At 57.4% G+C, this 10,331-nt stretch overlaps 1 protein-coding gene across 3 annotated transcripts in view; it reads right to left on the minus strand.

The window, feature by feature from the left end:
* The window catches only part of GRB10 (growth factor receptor bound protein 10), a 180,926-nt gene extending 171,674 nt beyond the window's left edge, over nt 1–9,252 (minus strand). The window contains exons 1-2 of one of the 3 annotated variants that reach the window (XM_042963423.1): nt 8,503–8,698; nt 8,274–8,405 (exon numbers count right to left, since the gene is read on the minus strand). The gene's annotated coding sequence lies outside the window, so the exon portion shown is untranslated. Of the gene's footprint in view, nt 1–8,273; nt 8,700–9,197 lie in introns of those variants that run through there. The other 2 variants (XM_042963412.1, XM_042963435.1) reach the window with 2 other exon arrangements.
* Between the last annotated feature and the right edge of the window lie 1,079 nt (nt 9,253–10,331).

Consider the following 10,331-nt stretch of genomic DNA (forward strand, 5'->3'; position numbering starts at 1 on the left):
CACAGCCTGACATAGTCTGACACGGAGAAAGTGGGGGAGCCATCCTGGCAAGGGGAGGACATTGCCCTGCCTCCAAAATATGTACAATGAGACCCACCCCTGTCACTCCACATGTGCCCCGAGGACCTGACCCCACACTCCTCAGTTTCAAGAGGACGGCACTTTGGAGGAAAGGGGGGCGCACAGCCAGACCAAACCCCAGGGACCAGGTCACATCCCAAGGCTTCAGCAAGCACCTCTGTTACCCAAGCCCACCCTCCAACCCCTGGTTCTCGTGGCAATCGAAAAGAAGCCCCTGTCCCTTCCACTGTGCCCGGGCCTCCCCCACAGGCCACCTGCGCTCTGATGGCCCAGGACACACACTGGCTACTCGTGGAAACAAAGTTCTCCCCATCCACCTGGGAAACCAGGCAGAGCACTGGGCTGGGGGAACCCCGGGCCCATGAGCCGGACACGTGATGGGCGTCCACTCTTTCCATCTCTGGGGGCCTGCGTGAACACCAGGGACAGCCACTTCTGGGTTTCCAGGGTCATGCACACCCGTCCCCAAAATGTCAGAGCAAGAACCACCAGGAAGGAAAAGAAGCCACCTCTTGAAGCCAGAGGCTAACAAGTGCTCCGGAGGGAGCATCAGTCACCATAGACATGATGCACACGCACAGCCCCGAAACAAACAAAGGGGAAACAACGTGGCCCGGAGATAAGTGACTCTGTGGCACGAGGCCACAGAGCCGGTGAGCACGTCACACATGACCTCGCTCCCGGCAGTTAAGAACGGTCAACCTCGAAGCGAACTCTGACGCTCAGACACTACCATGCTTACATGTGTATAGAAGGGAGCAGGGAGCCGGGAGCCCAGCGAGGCGCTGTGTTCAGACACGCAGAGAATGACAAAGTGCTCCCCAGAACGAGTGAGGGGTCACGGGTCCTCCAACCTGGAGGACGCAGTGGGGACACAGATGTTCACCCAGCGCGGAGAGGCTCTAAAGTGACCAGGACCACATGCTTCTGACATTTCGACCCCAAAGGGGCGCCTGGGGGGCTCAGTCGGTTGAGCGTCCGACTTTGGCTCAGGTCACCATCTCCCGTTCATGGGTTCGAGCCCCGCATCGGGCTCCATGCTGACAGCGTGGAGCCTGGTTGGGATTCTCTCTCTCTCCCCCCCTCTCAAAAATAAATACATATTTTTAAAAACTGTTTTTAATAAAAACAAAAGAGTAAAGTCGACCCCATGAAAGCAGACCAAAAGCAGAGTGTTCGACCCAAAATGAACTGCCGTGAGTCCCTGTCACCGTCCTGGCAGATCCTGAACCGCCTAGCCTGTGTGCCGAGGGGAAGCACACTCCAGCCGAGTGTGAACGCCAATACCGGGCGTCCCTATGGTGGAGATGCTACGGGATAAACCGAGGCACAGAGGTCAACCTCAAAATTCCAGAAGTCAAGGTGCAGGCAGAGGGACTTCCCCAAGGTGACAGAGCGAGTCACTGGCCCCCCTTGCCTCCCAGACCTGACAACGCCCGGCTGCTCTCTGCGGTGACTCCAACCCACCTCCGCAGTCCGCCTCCCGAAGGAGGCTCAGGGGTCCAGTCCACCCTGACCTCTGCCCTCGGCCCTGACCGTGAACGCCTCGGCTTGGATCACACCCGCCCTGCAGCCTCCGGGGAAAGAACAGCGATTCCCAGGACCAAAGGGCCTTCCCCTGCCACGCCCCCCCCATAAAAAAGCCCAGTGCTCCCAGCTACAGGCGTGTGTGGGAGAGCAAGAGGGAAACCAGCGCAGTGGCAGGCAAAGAATCCAGAAAAGCCAGGCCTGCGCCAAATGACCCACGGAGCCCACACTCGGCTGTGCTGCGACAACAGGAAGGGGATCTTTTAAGAGGCATAAAAGCCGGAAAGCCGGTGGACCAGGGGAAGTTGACTCAAAGATGCAAAGGAGCCAGACGCCAGGCCAGAGAGTGGAGACAAAGGCTGACATCTCGCCAGCCCAGCAAGTGTCAGGAAGGAGAGCCACCATTTACCCCTGGCAGCGTAGGAGAGGCGGGGTTGAAACAAGAGAATTCACTCAAGTCGAAGGACCCGCGTCCTCCCCCAAAGCCATCAGCACCGCAAGAGCAGGCTGCTTTCTGAAGCAGCTGAGGGGGGTGGGGGTGGGGCGTCGTCTCTGGGACCAGGCTGAGCACAGGTGGGCCAGGTGCAGGTGACGCAGGGCTGTCCCCAGGGCCCGCGATCAAGAGGTGTCTGCACACAGTCCAGCCAGCCAAGGAGAAGAGACCTAGGACACAGCACCAGGGGCTCCCGGACATCGGGGCAGCCAGACAGCCATCCTCGAAGGGCCCGGAAGTCTAAGCAAAGCCTTGAACCTGAAAGATGGGGGCCACGTGGAGTGAGTCAGACACCACCCCAGCCTCACCCGTCTCGGCCTCTGTCCGGCCACTGCTGGGGTGACCGCCTGGGCACAGGCCCATGGGTGGTCGAGGAGGGCCTGCCCACGTGGTCTACACCCAGCACCCACAAGCCTGCACGCACGGCCCAGCAGGTGGACACAGAAGGGAAAAGGAGTCCCCCACCTCCCCTCCCCCGCCCCAAGACTGTCTGGGGACAGTCACAATCTGGAGCCATCCATCAGTATCTCTCAATTACTACAGAGGCCAGTCCCCTGGTTCCTGCCTCCCTCCCTGCTTCACCCCTGCTTCCCCAGGCTTAGACACCCAAATAAAACATCCCTGTAAGCCCTTCCCTGCCACGGACTCTGCTGTCTGCCTAAGTTAGGCCCAAAGGTGTAGAAAACTTTTAAATAATATAAAAATTGGAGGAAATAAACAATATTGGAAAAAGAGGAAAAAAAACAGAAATGAATATACCCCCCACAAAAATTTAACAAATAGAGCCATCTATGAATTAAGGATATTATGCCATTAAAATAAAAGTAATCGTTTTCAGCGATGACAGAGTGTTGCTACAGGTTCAATGACATAACAAATGCCCCGCATCTAAAACTGCTCTAAAAAACTCAGTTTAATTGAGGGGCGCCTGGGGGGGGGGGAGGGGGGGCTCAGTCAGTTAAGCATCCGACTTCGGCTCAGGTCCTGATATCGAGGTTCGTAACTTCAAGCCCCCCATTGGGCTGTCAGTGCAGAGCCCCCTTAGGATCCTCTGTATCCCCCCCCCCCGCCTTTCCTGTGCTCACGCTCTCTCTCAAAAATAAATAGGGGCACCTGGGTGGCTCAGTCAGTTGAGGGTCCGACTTCAGCTCAGGTCATGATCTCACACTCCGTGAGTTCGAGCCCCACGTCGGGCTCTGTGTTGACAGCTCAGAGCCTGGAGCCTGCTTCGGATTCTGTGTCTCCCTCTCTCTCTGTCTGTCCCCCGTTTGCTGTCTCCCTCTTAAAAATAAATAATAAATATTAAAAACCAATTTTTTTCATATAAATAAATATTTTTTTAAAAGTTTATTGAAAGAAAAGAATCAGAAAAGAGGTCCTCGGGGATTAAAAAATGAAGACAGAAATTTACAACCCAACAGAAAGGGTTAAAAAGGCTAACACCCTGCACAACCCGGAACAGAACAGACAGAAAACAGGAGCTAAAAACTAAACGGAGAACCCATCCCGTAGGCTAAGAAGCAAGTAAGACGGAAGAAGACAAACTAAAGAATTCCTTCAAAAACTTTCAGCCTGTAGAGACCCTCAATGAACCCCGCACGACGGATGCAGGGTCAGGGCACTTCTTCAAGGGATTTCCAAACAAAGATTCAAAGAGAATATCCTACAAGCTTCTAGACTTGAGAAAAAGAAAAAGAAAAAGAAAAAGAAAGAAGAATACGGAGCAGGTTTCAGACGAAGCATCAAGAACCAGACCAGCTTCATTCTCAACTGCGTTCTGTCTACACACAGCAGCAGCCTTCACACACGTGAGGGAAAACCACCACTGTAGGAGTCTATGCTGGACACACGGACCTGCGAGAGTAGAATAAGGATGTGTGCAGACCCACCAGGTCTCAAGAAATTTGCAAGCAACTACGTCTCCGAAGCGAAGACAGAATGTTCTCCGTCCTGCTGTGGGAAGAGACGAGGAAAAGGAGAGACAAGGGATCCAAGAGAAGGGCAAGCCCCCCCCCACCCCCGCCCAATGCTGACAGAGAAGATCAGGGTGGGGGGCGCGAAATACATAAACCACCAAGCAGACGCAGAAGCTCGCCCAGAGAAAGCGCCACGTCCCGGCAGTGGAAGGGACCGCAATGCGCTACAGGGTCAGGCACCAGGAGCATTGAGGGGCTAACCCAATAGCATCAGCAGTGCGTGACGGTCGGGCCGATCTCGCCAGCAGAGGCAACGGGGGGGACAAGAAGTACAGGGGCAGGACAGGGATGGGACAGAAAGCCAGCTTCTCACCTTCCTAGCAGGGAAATCAAAGAATCATATGAGAAATGGGGGACATGGGGCACCTGGGGGGGCTCAGTCGGTTAAGCCTCTGACTAAGCTCAGGTCGTGATCTCACGGTTCGTGAGTTCCAGCCTCGTGTAGGGCTCTGTGCTGACAGCTTGGAGCCTGGAGCCCGCTTCGGATTCTGTGTCTCCCCCTCTCTGCCCCTCCCCTGCAAGCTCACGTGCTCTCTCTCAAAAACAAAACAAACATTAAAAATAGAAAAAGGAAGAAAGAAAGAAAGAAAAGAAAGAAAAGAAAGAAAGAGAAAGAAAGAAAGAAAGAAAAAGAAAGAAAGAAAGAAAAAAAGAAGGAAAGAAGGAAAGAAAAGGAAGGAAGAAAAGGAAGCAAGGAAACCCAGGCAGGACTCTGGGAGAGGCAGGGCTGGCCACCAGCACAGCCCTTGGACAGTGTGCAGACCTGCTTCCCAGGCTCACGGTCAGCCCATCAGGACCTACAGTGCACACGCACTTGTCTCAGCCGGACTAAGTCTCTGTGGACTCCAGACACCCAGCCCCCTCAAGGATCTGAAAACAGACGCCACCTGGCTCCACGTGCCCGAGACCAGGGGTCTCCCCGCACACAGCACCGCAGCCCGCCGAGGCCTCCGCGGCTCCGCGGTCTTCCCTGCAGGGAACCAGTACGTCGATGCCTGCTGGTCACCGTCGTCGGAGTCGAATGCTCTGCCACCAGAAACCGTCTACGTCGCACCACCCGCTTTCCTCTTCGAACCCCACCTGTGGTGGCTACAGCCAGGCAAGAACAGGATTCTCACAGGGTCTGTGCTCAACGCGGGTCACGGTCAACTTGCCAAGGTCTGGTGCGGCAAAAACGCGAGAAGCGCGGGCAGGCGCCTCTCTGAGCGGCAGAGCCCTCTCTCTAGCAGACGCCGCGGATTAATAGAAAGCAGGATAATCAAGCACACGAGCGGCTCAAAGCCAAGGCTGAGCGTGCACGGAAGCAGGGTGTCTGGACTCTCGCTAAGTGTCACGCGCTACACGGGGGGTCACACAATGCCACCAGCCTCCTCCCTTCCACCAGCCCTATGCAGGTGAACACATCTTTGAGTCTCATTTCACCGATGAGCTTAGTGGTGACCCACTCAGGCTCGCCACGTTAGGAAGAGGCAGACCCAGCGGGCAAACTGAGGCAGCCGGCCTCGTGCAAACATCGGTACGGGCCACTACTCTGCACAGAGCAAGAAGGGAGCAGAACACCTCCCCGGCACCCTGTCCCACAGGGGATGCCAAAACACACCGGCCACTCTGGTGGGTCCAGCCCAAGTCAATGCTCAAATCAAGGATCTCAAACATCGAGGGAAACCCGCAACCCCCAAACCCACATATAAATTTAATGGTTGAAAAATGGGAATGATATTCCAGCGTCCCCGGTGGCATCCAGTCGCAATGCACCAACTTCATGCCCAGCATTCTGGGCGGGCATCCTATTTCCACCTTGACATGCTGCCTTCACAAACGGGCAAAACCACACACAGGACCAGTGAGGAAGCTTCCCTCTGCGTCCGGGCCATCTCTGCCACGGCAGAGGCAAAAAGGGGAGATCCTCTCAGAGTCGGTGAACCCCAAAGGCAGAAAGTCAGGACCGCTCCTCTCTGCCTGTCCGAGGACATTCCACAACCCTGGGCCACGGCTTTCTCAGTTACCATCTCAAAGGACCATCCTGCCATTTTTCTTCCTATCATTACAGAAGAGCCTTTCTAGAAAGGTTTTACGTTTCCCCACTTTCGTGTCCTTCCAGGTATCAGGCTCCGTGATCCCCAGGAGCAGGGACAAAGCCTGTTCCGTGGAGAGGAGTTCAGAAGTTCCTCAAAGCCTGAGAGGACAGTGGAGACGAGGTGTCCCTGCCAGAGGCAGAAAGAGGGGGAGCACAGACAGCTCCCCAGAAGCGTGCAGCTATGACTCTAATACCAATCCAATGCCAGCGGGTGCCTGAACGGATGAGATCTGTTATACACCCATTAGCATGCAGACCTTCTAGAAGGTTGCCAGATCCCCCAAGTGCCCGTCTGCCAGCCTCGCCCACCTAGGAGCTTAACTGTCTCAATTCCTTCCTTGATTTCCCATGGTTCTACCATTAAGCAAAAAACAAGGACAGGTTAAAGAAGAAAACCTTCACTAGGCAGCAAAAGTCCTATTTCAATTCTGAACATGGTGGTGACCTAAATGAAAGGCACGGCAAATACTCTCTCCCCAGGAGCCCTTGCTTAACACACTGCCCCCCTGAACCAAGCAGACGCCCCCTCAGCTCCCAGTGCTGACAGGAACCCAGCTCGCCCCAGACACCGGCTCAAGAACACCCTGTCACCCTCCTACCGGTTTGAGAAAGGGACAGAATTCCAAGTGAATCGGTTCCTGAAACAATGCCACCTTCAAAGCATTACGCTTTACCAGCTACACCAACCCAGAAAGTCCACAGCTCTAATGGGGCTGGTCTCTGTTCAGGCAGGACTGTGGTTTCCGTGCGTTATAAAGTCTCAGACCCACCACCCGGTCAAAATCAAAGTTTCATGTTAGCTCCTAGATTCGGACTCCAGCTCTCTCCCGCTGGAGGCTGACTGGCCTCCCAGACTGGCCCTGGGTTCCGATCCCAACGGCCACCACCAATAACTCTCTAGACAAATAGCTGGCGAGAAGCCTCCCGGCTCTGGGTTCCTGATTCACAAAGGAAAGGCATTCTGCCCAGCCCAGCACCGCCCCCAGAGTGGTAAAGACCACAGGCGAGAGTCAACAGATGACTTCAGGGATACAAGGCTTTTATTAGAACGCTGTTTTAATGACACGAACACAACGGCCGTGTCAAACTCACGACATCCAAGTTTCCTCCCCCAAATAAGTGCATTTGGAGGATAAAAAGAAGTGCACAAAATGACAATGGCCTGGCGATCGGACAGAAATCTGGAAGGTTGGAAGCGACCAAAATGGTCACAGAGCCTCCTCTCCCTTCTCCAGGTGCGTGAGGCGGGCAGCAGGAGCCTCCCCCCGGGGCCGTTTCACTTTCAGGAACAATGGACTTGGGCAGCAGAACAAGACACACAGGGCTAAAAAAAAAAAAAAAATCCAAAGCTTAGGCTCTGGTGACAGCTCTGTCATTTGCCGGTCATGTGACCGCAGGCCTGCCAATTAACCTCCTGAGCCTCAGTTTCCCCACCAGTAAAACGGGGATCATGGGGCTGGAGGGGATTAAAGCAATAAGGTTCTTTGCGAGTCTCTTGCACCGTGAACTGCTCAGGGAGTATCAGTGGCGACACCTCTCAGTTACAGGAGCCACTTGCTCGGTGTGTAAGCCCGTCTGTCCTCAAATTCCCTCCCTGTAATCTGGGGATTGGCCTGCGTGGCCCTTCTCTTTTAAGTGTTCCCAATAAAACTCAACTATTATGTGCAGTAATCCTACAGTTCAGATTTTTAACAGGAAGGGGAAAAAAACGGTCATCCAGAATCATTCCTGGAAACACATATTTGGTTTTGGGGCTTTCCCTTAATAAAATCCTCCCCTAAAAGACACCTCGCCATCCCCTGTGTAGGGGAAAACTTCCTCCTCTGCAGAAACCTCGATTTTACCTATTTTTCCTCTGGGAAAGAAAGAGAGGGAGACACTAGGTCAACCCCGGTGAGAAACGAGCAGCTTTGTGCTGTAAACTCTAGCCAACGCCTGTTGCTGCGCTCACCAACATGTGTTCTGAGTAAAACTGAGCGAAACGTTAAAGAGAGCACCATTTCTGAAAAGTCGGGGGCTCCAAACGGCTGAATCAGCATTTTCGGAAACAAAGTGTTCCGGGCCTGGCCTCGTAAACAGCAGCACAGAGAAAGTTGTGCAATAACGCGTATTTACTCACGAGCGCTACTTGTTTTGGGGCCTTTTTTCTTTGCATCTCTTCAATGAAAGTGGATACAACGTTTGCAGGCACGCGATCTTTCCCGACGCGTCGCCAAGCTCCGGGAGCGGGTCCACGTCCCCCGCGGCTCCCCTACCGTGCCCACCGTTCCGGTCAGGGGTGAATGGCACAAAGTTGGCGCTCCTTCCACCGCCCGGAAAAGACGAACCCCATCAAAAGTCGAGAATACCCTCATTTCCATAACGCACAGGCTGCAGGGCAGTCGCAAGGCAGGCGTTTGGAGAGGCGACCAGCGAAGGCGGAGAGTTGCATCAGAAATTTCCTTCTGCGAACCGTCTGGCTCTTATCGCGTTTCCACGGCTGGCGGACGGCTGATCCGCGAGCCCACAACTTGGTGTTAGGCCCCAGCGGCGGGTAACGGGGCCACTAACAGAACCAAAAAAAAAAAAAAAAGCCAGGATCCCGCGGCCGGGCGGCGCTCCGGCTGGAGAGGGCAGGGCCCCACGGCCGCGGGCGCACGGGGGACTGCAAGGGCGGCCGGCGCCCACCCTCGGGTCGGCTCGGGAGCGCGGCCTCGGCGCTCAGGGCCCGGCCCCGGCCCGCGGGCGCCCGGCGTCGGGCAGTAGGGCTCGGGAAGGCGCCGCCCGGCCCCTCGACTCCCGGGCCGGGATCGCCGTGCGCGGACCCCCGCGCCCCGCCGCTCCCGCTCCCCGCCCCCCGGCTCCCGGCTCCCCGCCGCGCGCCGCAGCCCCCGGCCCCGAGGCGACGCCCTTCCGCCCGCCCGCCGCGCCCCCGCGGCGCCCGGCGTCCCCGGCCGGCCGGCCGGAGCGCAGACAATGACGGCGCGGGGAGCGCCCGCCCGCCGGGCCCGGCCGCGCCGACCACAAAGTAACTTGCCGCCGCGCTCCCCGCCCAACTCCGTACCTGCCGCGGCGCCGCTCCCGGCCGCCTCCGCGTGGCCGCCGGCGACCCTCGGCGCGGCCGGGGCGAGGGCGGCGCGCAGGGCGGTCCCGGCCCCCCGCGCGCCGCCGCCCGGAAAGGGGGGGTGGGGGGGCGCTGCGCGCAAACTTTGGGCTCCGCGCGGGTCTCCGCGGCCTCCGAGCCGAGCCCGCCGCCGGCGCGCCGTTCGCGTCCCTTCCTGCCTCCTCCCGGCCTCCCCACCCCCTCGCTGGGCTTTAAACCCGCCCGGCCCCGCCCGCCGCCGCCCGCCTCCGCCCGCCTCCGCCGCCTCCGCCTCCTCCCCCTGCCGCTTTTCCTGCTCCTCCTCCTCCTCGTCCTCCTCCTCCTCCTCCCGCCGCCGCCGCCGCCGCCGCCGCCGCCGCCGCAGCCCGGACCGCTCGGCGGCCGCCAGCGCGGGCGGAGCCGCGGCCTGGGCGCAGGGCGGGGCGCGCGGGGGCGCGGGGGCGCGGGGGGCCGCACCCGGGGAGGCCTCTGCCCGGGCAGGCGCGGAAAGGCACAGCTGTGCAGGGGCGAGGGGATTCCGCGTCCTGCCCCCCCACCCCCACCCCAGGGCCCCCAGAGTGCGGGATCCGGGCAGCCCAAGCTCTGGCGCCAGCGAAGGACACCGTCGGACCTGTCCCGAAAGGCAATTTGGGAGCGAATCCTTTGAAACTCAAAAGTATTAACCGTGCAGTCCAAATCCTTGATCCCGGGTGCAGCGGGAGGACCAGAGGGACCAGAGGGACCAGCTGCGGATGCCCGGACTCTGTCGTGGGCTGGCGGTCCCTGTCCGGGAAAGGAGAACCTGGGTTTGCGGTGTCTGCCCACAGCCAGCCAGGTCTGAGGCCTCGCCTCTCTGAGCCTCGGTTTCCCCATCTGCGGGTGGAGTGGGGAGGCCCTACGTACTTCAATGCAGTCAAGCCTCAATGTCCTGGTCTTTGAAATGGGCTAATGAGCATGCCTGAGAGTGATGTCCCAGGGGTTAAATGAGGTCATAGGTATAACAAACTGACTAGCACGAGGGAACCCCGAATTCATGGAAACCATTGCCATCAATGTGGTTATGAATGTCTCCCCCCAATCAAAATTATGATACAAATAGGATATTAACTATAATTA

Source organism: Panthera tigris, chromosome A2 (genome assembly GCF_018350195.1).
Source record: "Panthera tigris isolate Pti1 chromosome A2, P.tigris_Pti1_mat1.1, whole genome shotgun sequence".
Taxonomy (NCBI): domain Eukaryota; kingdom Metazoa; phylum Chordata; class Mammalia; order Carnivora; family Felidae; genus Panthera; species Panthera tigris.